Source organism: Cricetulus griseus, chromosome 2, assembly GCF_003668045.3.
Source record: "Cricetulus griseus strain 17A/GY chromosome 2, alternate assembly CriGri-PICRH-1.0, whole genome shotgun sequence".
In the NCBI taxonomy this organism is placed as follows: domain Eukaryota; kingdom Metazoa; phylum Chordata; class Mammalia; order Rodentia; family Cricetidae; genus Cricetulus; species Cricetulus griseus.
The window spans coordinates 43757209-43766476 of record NC_048595.1 but is presented as its reverse complement, the minus strand read 5'-3'; the positions used below and the strand labels follow the sequence as shown (position 1 = coordinate 43766476).

The following is a 9268-nucleotide window of genomic DNA, read 5'->3' as shown; positions in this document are numbered from 1 at the left end:
TTTTTCAAAGGTTGTTTTTCTGTATGTTCTCAATTTCCCTATGATAAACATACCATATGTATGATTGCAAGTAAGTACATCTTTCTAAAGGGGAAGCACATACCTCATCTCTAATGATAGTGTTTGTCAAATGAGATCACAAGAAAAGCTCTCCCCTGGCTAGGCTGAGAGTTAGAACACCTCCCACAGCTTCACCTTTACAGCCAGCCAGGTGAGCCATGAGCCTACCAGTTTGTGAGCCACTGGGTAAAGATGTCCAGAGTGGATCCCAGGAAAATGCTTACTGTGCCTGTCACCCCTGGGTCTCCTTGCACAGTCCCTCAGAAGTTTGTTTACTTGCATAGCCATTGGCCTTTCATTTCCATGCCTGTCTCAAACTCAGTACCTCAGAGGCTGCAGAAGTACCTGTTCGGCCCTAACCTCTGCAGGGCATCGCTGCCACGCTGCCAATCTGAAAGTTTGTTTTATCCATGGCTCTCTCCGAATCTCCCCTCAATTCCGATGAATTCCCCACACCTGGGAAGTCAGTCCCTGCATCTTCACTTCCTCCTGCAGAAATCCTCCCCAGGTAACCCAGCCCTGGTCCCTCAAGTGACCTTGAATGAGCCCCTACCCACCTGAGCCTATGCAAGCTCAGGGCATCATCCTCCTTACATCCTCATGGTCTCATTTACTACTAACAGGACAAAAGCCTTATAGAGGAACCCCGTGCTCCTGGCCCCAGAACTATGCTTGCTTTCTTCCATTACTCTGCACACCCTGCCTCTTGCTTAGATTCAGATTTGGAGGGAAATATGCGTGTTTGTGAGGTTGTGAGCTGTTGAGCAAGACTGCAAATTACCAAGAAAGTTACAATGAGTCACAGACTGAGAAGTGGCTCCTGGAGGAGATTCTTCAACAGTTCCCTCCCCCCCACAAGGAAATTTCTAGAGACTGGAATTTGCTCGGGGTATATGTATACAACATCTCCATTAACATCTGATAGCCTCAACTGGGGCTCCAAAAGAAAGGTGAATGGTGGAAATGTATAGCAATAAAAGCAGATTAGGACTGGCTGGCCTGGGGACCTGTGCCTTTCCCTCCAGCCACAGGAGGATAGAGTTGTCACTGGGGCACATCTGTGGACTCCAGAAAGACCTAAGTAGTCCACACAGCAGGAGTGGTAGAGGGAAGGTTCTGATCCTAAAGCTTTTGAACCAGCTCCTTTGATTCTTGTTTTCCATCATGCCTGCTGCAGACTGAACTATGCCCCTCCCAGGTTCGTGTTTTGAAACCACAGACATCGTGATTAAATCCAGAGACTGAGCTTTTGAAAAGATACTGCAAGTTAAATAAGGCCACCAAAGGACTCTAACTCAATGGGACTGCTGTTGTGTAAGAGGAAGACTTACCAGGCAGCTCTTAGCTAACCCTAACACTCCCTCCCCTCCATACACATCACACATATACTCTCTCTCTCTCTCTCTCTCTCTCTCTCTCTCTCTCTCTCTCTCTCTCTCTCTCTCTCTCTCTCTCACACACACACACACACTCACACACACACATACGGGGTGGGGCAGGGGACACGACCCTGCTCTATGAGGACAACAGAAGGAAAGAAGGAAGCCATCTGTTCAGTCCTGGGCCTTTTCCTTGGCTGCCACACTAAAATGAGGGAGGAGAAAGATGCCTAGAGCATCTATGTTGAGTATATCTACCTTCCTGTACCACGCTGTGGGTGCTTAACACATTCCAGACATTCCATCTCACCATCTTTGCATCTCCAGGGCCACCTGAGAGAAATAAACACCACCACAGACTTCTCTAGGAGGCAGACTGCAGAATGTTTAAGGGCTTAAACTCTGTCAGACCAACCTAGGTTTAGATCTTGGTGCCTGCTACTCTTTAAGTCTTTTTACTTAAACCTTTGTAAAGGGAAGCCTGAATGTAGAGCCCACTTCCTTGTGTGTTGTCAAAACCAAATGAATTGATTCACATAAAGACATTAGCAAGCTTTTTGACTTTCGGCTCGGAGGAGGCTACAGTGCAACTTTCTTCGGTTGTCCCGGATCCCGGTTCATCCAACACCAGCCGCCTCCACTATGCCTCCCAAGTTCAACCCCAACGAGATCAAAGTCGTGTACTTGAGGTGCACCGGAGGTGAGGTTGGTGCCACATCCACCTTGGCCCCCAAGATCGGTCCCCTGGGTCTGTCTCCAAAGAAGGTTGGTGATGACATTGCCAAGGCAACTGGTGACTGGAAAGGTCTGAGGATTACAGTGAAACTGACCACCCAGAACAGACAGGCCCAGATTGAGGTGGTGCCCTCTGCCTCTGCCCTCATCATTAAAGTCCTCAAGGAGCCGCCAAGAGACAGAAAGAAGAAGAAGAACATTAAACACAGTGGAAATATCACTTTCGATGAGATTGTCAGCAGATGAGGCACCGGTCTTTAGCCAGAGAACTTTCTGGAACTATTAAGGAGATCCTGGGTACTGCACAGTCTGTGGGCTGCAATGTGGATGGCCCCCACCCTCATGACATCATTGATGACATCAACAGTGGTGTAGTGGAATGTCCAGCTAGTTAAGAAGCAACAAGAGAAAATATTTCAATAAAAAACATGTGACAACCAGTAGAAAAAAAAAAAGATGTTAGCAAATCGCTGCTTGATATTTTGTTATTATATGATCCTATTTACAAGCAATCATCATGATGATGAGCAAATAGCAATTCTAATAGAAGGAAGCAATGATTAGTTATCTCTAACTATGAGATAACTAATGGCCAGGAGTTTGAGCTTGGAAGACAAGTAGGTCCTCTAGGCAGAAGGACAGCATGGGCAGGACAGGGAGACAAGGAGGAGTTCGACTGTTGGAGAACTGGTCCATACTTCAGTGTGATTGACATACAAATAGGATGAAATACTGAGAGAGGAAGTAGATAGCACAGGATAGGACCAGAGAAATAGCCAAAGGCCTTTCAATAAACCCAGCCTGTCTTTTAAAGCTCAAAGTAAGCATCTCACTGCACCATCCCCATCCTCCTGCATCTCAGTAATCTCTTATGTTTTTGGTTGTGAGCTAGTATTTAACAGCTGAGTCATCTCTGCAGCCCATCATCTCAGTAATCTTTAAACCTACACCCTTCTAGCTATTTTTTAAAATAGTCTTAATCTCAGGATTATTTGTTCCATTATTTGTTTCTCTCTCACAGCTCCTCTTTTGATATATATATATATATATATATATATATATATATATATATGGGGGGTGTGTGTGGGTGTGGGTGTGGGTGTGTGGGTGTGGGTGTGGGTGTGGGTGTGTGTCTATGTGAGTATATTCTACGTGTGTACAGGTGCCTGTGGTGGACAGAAGAGGGCACTAGATACCCCTGAGATAGAAATACAAGCAGTTGTGAGCCATCCGAGGTAGCTGGGAACCAAATTTGGCTTCTCTTAAACACTGAGCCATCTCTCTAGCTTTAATATTTTAATTTTTACTAGCAACTGCTTCACTTTAGGTCCTCAAGACATCAATCAGTTCCCATAACAGCATCTCCTGACTTTATCTTTCTAGTCACCAAGACATAAATATGTTAAAGCTATAGACTCCTTTTCCTCTGACAAACTGCAAAAGTATGAGGCTGTGGAGGTGGCTTGTTTTGTAAAGTGCCCACTTTGCAAGCATGAGGACCTGAGTTCAGATCTCCGGTTCCCACATAAATGCCTGATTCAATAACTAGCATCTCTAACCCATCACTGGTGAGAAAGATGATGGAGACATGGGGCTCATTGGTGAGTCAGTCTAGCCAATTGGTGAGGTCTAGCTCAGTGGAAGACTCTGTCTCAAAAAACTAAGATGGAGAATGATTGAGGAGGATGCTTAATGTTGACCACTGGCCTCCATACACACATACAGAGGGGGCAGGAAGCAGGCAGCCAGCCAGGCCAGCAGTCGCAACAGTAGAAGAGTGTTCTCTGCTAGGAATTTGTTACTGGCCTTTGCAAAAGAAGAGAGAGTGGGAAGTAGGAACTGTTGATTTCTCTGTCTGCTGCCTCTTGCTCTGTGGTTCTAACCAAAGCATGGAACTACTGACAGTTACTGAAAACCAGTCCACAAAGGTCAGTGAAGGAGCACCAGGAGGAGGAGCTAGCCTCTTCAAATGAAGGCAGCTCCTGCCACCCCAAGGTCAAGGGCCTTGCCTAAGTACTTGTTTCAGTCAGACAAGAAGCTATGGCTTTCCCCCAAGAAAGTAATGGTGCCGGGAAAGAACAGACTGGAATCGGAACATCTGCAACCTAATGTCACTATTTATATAACCCCATAGCACCGATCTACTGCTTACCGAGGCTGACACTTCCTGGGAAACAAGAGTTCAAAGATGGATGGCACCAAATATTCTTTACAGGATGTAAGACAATACCTACTACCCATATGCTCATTCATTCATAAGTTCATACAATGCATAGAAGATTCTGACAGGAATGTTCTGGGTTTCCCACTCAGAAAACCGTAGTGCAGATTGTCACAGTACTCTCTGACTGACCAGAACCCTCGAGGGCTGAACAGCAGCAGCCCTCTTTAGGACACCAGCTCCAGCATCCTCTCCAGGATCCAATCTTAGCATGTTGGCATCTGGTGTGACAACACCTGTCTTCCCCTCTTATTCCCAGCCAGGCAACAAGCTTGATAAGTGCCGTGTAACTTTCTGTGACTCACTGTGGACCTGCATGGCACAATGCACACATTAGTTAGATAATAAACATTTGTCAGATGATCAGACAAAAGACAGAAGAGCTGTACAGAAAACATTTATTCATGCATCGCTTCATTTACCCTCTTGAAACACCAGGAAAGACCACTCTGTGGAATGTTTATGAGGAAAATGGAAATAAGGAGAAGAGAGTGACTGATTTCACACACGTGGATAGAATGGCGTTGCCAGCTCAGCTGGGTCACGGAGCCAGTGGAGACTCATGCATGGGAGATAGCGTCTAGATGAATGCTCAAGTGAGTAGACAAAACAAACTACGACGATGTGACAGAACTAACTTTCTGCCTCAGACAGGAGTGGCTGAGGGAATTATCTCATTCTGCTTTGGTTTAATGCACATGCGTGCGTGTTGTGTATAGAGAAGCATTTGTGTGTGGAGGTGAGAGGACCCACTCCCCATGAGCTTCAGTGTGTCCGCTGGGCTAGTCAGGCGAACCCCCCCTCCCCGCCCCTCTGCGTGTTCCGGTTCGGAGAGATTGGGCGCCATTTTCAGAGGTACCGATAATGATTCACGGGACGAGGTTCAAATATAGATTAAATATAATTTATTTTGGGGAGAACTCACTTACCAAGAAGTAGATGCCCGCCGCAGGTTCCTACTGTAAGGATTCGCACAGGCTGCTCCCTGTGACCCGACCAGACACAAGAGAGAGCCACCTGCCCAGACCGGACCCGAGACCTAAAACTCACCCTCGTCCTGTCTGCACCTATGACCACGCCCAAAACGGAGTGGTCAGTGCTACAGGTGTGAGCAAGGTGGATATCTCACTATAATCAGATATACTTCCGTAGACACCATCCACCCCACCTTTTTGTTGCTGTTTGAGGCAGGATCTCTCACTGGCCTGAAACTCATGAAGTAGGTAGGGCTGGCTGGCCACCAAGCCCAAGGAACCCTTCTTCCTCGTCAACGGGTGCTGGAATTAGTTATATTTTTCTTCTTGTTTTCCAGTGGAAGTTTCTCAGATCAAACTCAGGTCCTTGTGCTTGCAGGGTCAGTGCTATGCCACCTGAGCTATCCCCCAGCCTCTCTGCTCTGGTTTGTACCCTCCTGTTTGTTTTGTTTCCATTGTCTTAGGATGACACTACCTCGCCTAACAAAGTCTTCTCTAACCACTGCAGTCTGTTTCCATCCGATGACTTGTCTACATTCACATGGCTCTCCATCTTGTGTCTTCAGCCTTTGCCCCTTTGTTCACTGCACTTTCTCAAATAATTAGATGGAGAGAAACTGAGGGAGACACCAGACATCAAGCTGAGCCTTACACACACAAACACACACACATATGTCCATGCCTACAGAAATAAATATGCACATACACACACCTAAATATGTGGACACACACATATGTTCAACCCAGATCTTTCTCCTAAGTATTAACTTATTTATGGAGCTGTCCGATGGTATTTTCACCTGATGTGGCACAAGCAGTCCAAATTCAGCAGCTTAAAAATCGAACTTCTGGTTGAATGTCACTTCTATCTGAGAGACTAGGAGTTAGAAAGAGTCCCTGGTAGGCAGACAGATAGGAAGAGGGCCATGTCTAGGTAATAAAGGAAGTGAATTTCCAAGATGGCTGCCTATTTCCTCACCATCCTGACTTGAGACAAAAACCTGACAGCTTAAAAAAAAAAAAAAAAAAAAAAAGGCCTTGTTGGCTTATGTCTCCAACCAGCAAACTCCCTGCTGATGGACTGGTTTAACAGATTTAAGGCCTAATCAAAACATATCACACCAAAGTTGTCCAATCAACCATCCTATCTTTCTTCAAACCAATCCAACCTTAGGTTACCAGATAAAGACTTCAGAGTCTTAAAAACCCATCCCTCCAAAAGAGACTAGATTTTGCAAACTCCAGAATTCCCCCCTCTGCTTTACAGAGTCGTTTCTCTGTGTTATCTGCTATATGTATGTTTCTATTCACCCCTGACAAACACCTTTCTTCAACTGCTGATTCTGTCTGCTACCATTTTTGCAGTGTTTGAGATTCCTCCACTGCTACCTGTTTCATTTGAAAATTTTTCCCCCTGCATTACAGGGAGCCAAGAGATTGGACAGGTCCAACAAGGACAGGAGCCAAGATGAAAATTGGATAGGCACAGCCTAACTGAACCAAGGAAACCTGACACTAATGAGGCCCCTGGTGGGTTCCCAGTATATCTGGTTTGTGCAGAAAGGCAGTTGAGAAAACAAAAAACAAACAAAAAAAACTTCCTATTAAAAACAAACAAACAAAAAAAAAAAAAACCATCATCTTTGGTCAAACTGATGACTCCCTGAATTGTTATCATTGTCCTAATTGTTGTCATTGTCCCTGTTGTTATTTTTGTTCTGGGTCTTGTCTTGTGTTTTGCTTGTCTTTATGTGTTCTGACTTGGGACAACTGTAACAGATGAATGATATGGATAATAAGACTCATAAGATAAGTCCTCTAGTCTTTGTACTGTGTTTATTGTTTCATTTCTGCTATTTCTGTCCCTTGTGTTTCTGTGCCCCCATTACATTTTTTTCCAGTTACAGGCAGACATGGAAGCTGGACCAAGTTCTAGCTGCCACCACTCCCATGCCTTCAGGCTGGAGCAACATGGACATCCCTACCCCCAGCATACCATCTGGGTGGCTTTGAGCATGCTTGCCATGGCTACTTTGATAGCCAGGGCTCAAAATTTCTTATATCTGAGCTTTCTGGTCACTGGATTCAGTTTAGCAGGGATTCAAATATCTTATAGGTGTGGACAATGTTGGAATACTGTTTTGTGATATTCTACTTTACTGAAAAGCTAACTCCAGAACTGGAAAGTTTCTGTTCTATGGCAAATGATCCACCTGACTTTGTGACAAGAAGGGAGAGAGACAGAGAGAGAGAGAGAGAGAGAGAGAGAGAGAGAGAGAGAGAGAGAGAGAGAAAGGCAAAATGGCTAAAAAAAATTAGACTACTGGTTTCATTTAACTTTCTAAAACTTTTGCTAAGGTATAAACCTTATCTCAAGACTTATATGACTATTACATGAACTTTTTATACCTCAGGACTTATAAATTTATTAGATATTGTTAGAAATCTGTAAAGTCTAACAAAAGTTGATTTAAAACTTATAACAAATGGTTAATAATTAGACATTTATAAATAAGTAATTTTACCATTTGGGCTGTAAAACTCAGCACATGGACAGCACCACTAGTTTCCTCAGGTTCCTCCTCCACAGGAAAAATTTCTCAGATCTTTGGGTCTGGCAGCTAAGGGCCTATGCTTTTCTGTGCAGCAGCTGAAATTGTAATACTACTGCATGAGTTGACAGCTAAAGACCTACTACTTCTGTTCACAGTGAAGCCACCGAGACCACAGGAGCCTAGAGCAGCCATCCAGGTCTTTGCCATTTTAGTTAATACAGAGACTATGTAGACTACACATCCTGCTATAAATTATCTTTCTCAGATCTCTGGTGGTATTGACAGCTAACTGTAGCTTTGTCCCTTTTCTAGAGCTACTAGATCTCCTGCTGAGAAAGGCAGACACTATTTACTTCACACTAAATGATCAACTCACAAAACAGGTTTCAATATAACTTTTACTATTCTTTTATTTAAAGGAACTTGCTTTGCAATGTCTACTCTCAATAATTAACTACTTATATGTGTCTAATAATAAGTAATTGGATAAAAAAGTTTAAGATTTAGATACAGTATAAAGGTCTAAAAATAATTTAAGTTATAAACATCACAGGATATAAAAGCCTAAATAAGTTATTTCTCCCCCCCCCCATGCTATTGTTATACTAAGATTTCAAAGGTTCAAAGTTTTAACATTAATCAATGAAGTTCTGATAAATTGGTAGAGCATTGACTGCTATTATCAGTCATAAATTAGCTTTGGTTGTCTTCTAAATATAGACTTAAAAATGATTCTCATCATGCTAGAAACATTTCTGTCTAATCTCTATATCCAGCCCTCTGAACAGAAGAAAATATGCTCATGCTTTTTAACCCAAAGCCACAGTTTTTGGTATGACTCAAAGGTGTGAGTCTACTTAGATCCACCCTTCACAGGTCAAACAGACTCCAGATAATTACTCCTGTCAATCAGCAGTCTAAGCTTCCCTACCTAGTGCCTGTTCCTAAGGAGAAAGCTCCAAATATAAAAGTTTCCTTTAAGTTCTTTAACTGCTGCCCCTGGTCTATATATGTCTTCATAGAGTTCCACCAGTAGGCATCAACCAGAAATCAGCTGCAGACTATAAACTGCTCCAAAGCACACCACACCAACTCCAGGTAGTCCTACAATACTACATAGCCCTGGACTTGTTGACAACTGATGCAAACTAAGCCAATCAATGTGATTGCTCCTTGTCTCTTCAGCTGGGTCAGCAAACCAGATGCTTCTGATGACTACCCATTGCCCCGAAGCTCTCCCAACCTTTGACTAAAATTCCATCCCTCCTGGATCCTGACAATGGCATCCTAATTTCATCTGAGAAGCAGTTACAGAAGAGAACATATAGCCCCTTATGGCTGGTA

At 43.8% G+C, this 9268-nt stretch overlaps 1 pseudogene; it reads left to right on the top strand.

Moving 5' to 3' along the window:
- Nucleotides 1-1615: 1615 nt before the first annotated feature.
- On the top strand, nt 1616-2614 carry LOC100750337 (annotated as a pseudogene).
- Nucleotides 2615-9268: the final 6654 nt, after the last annotated feature.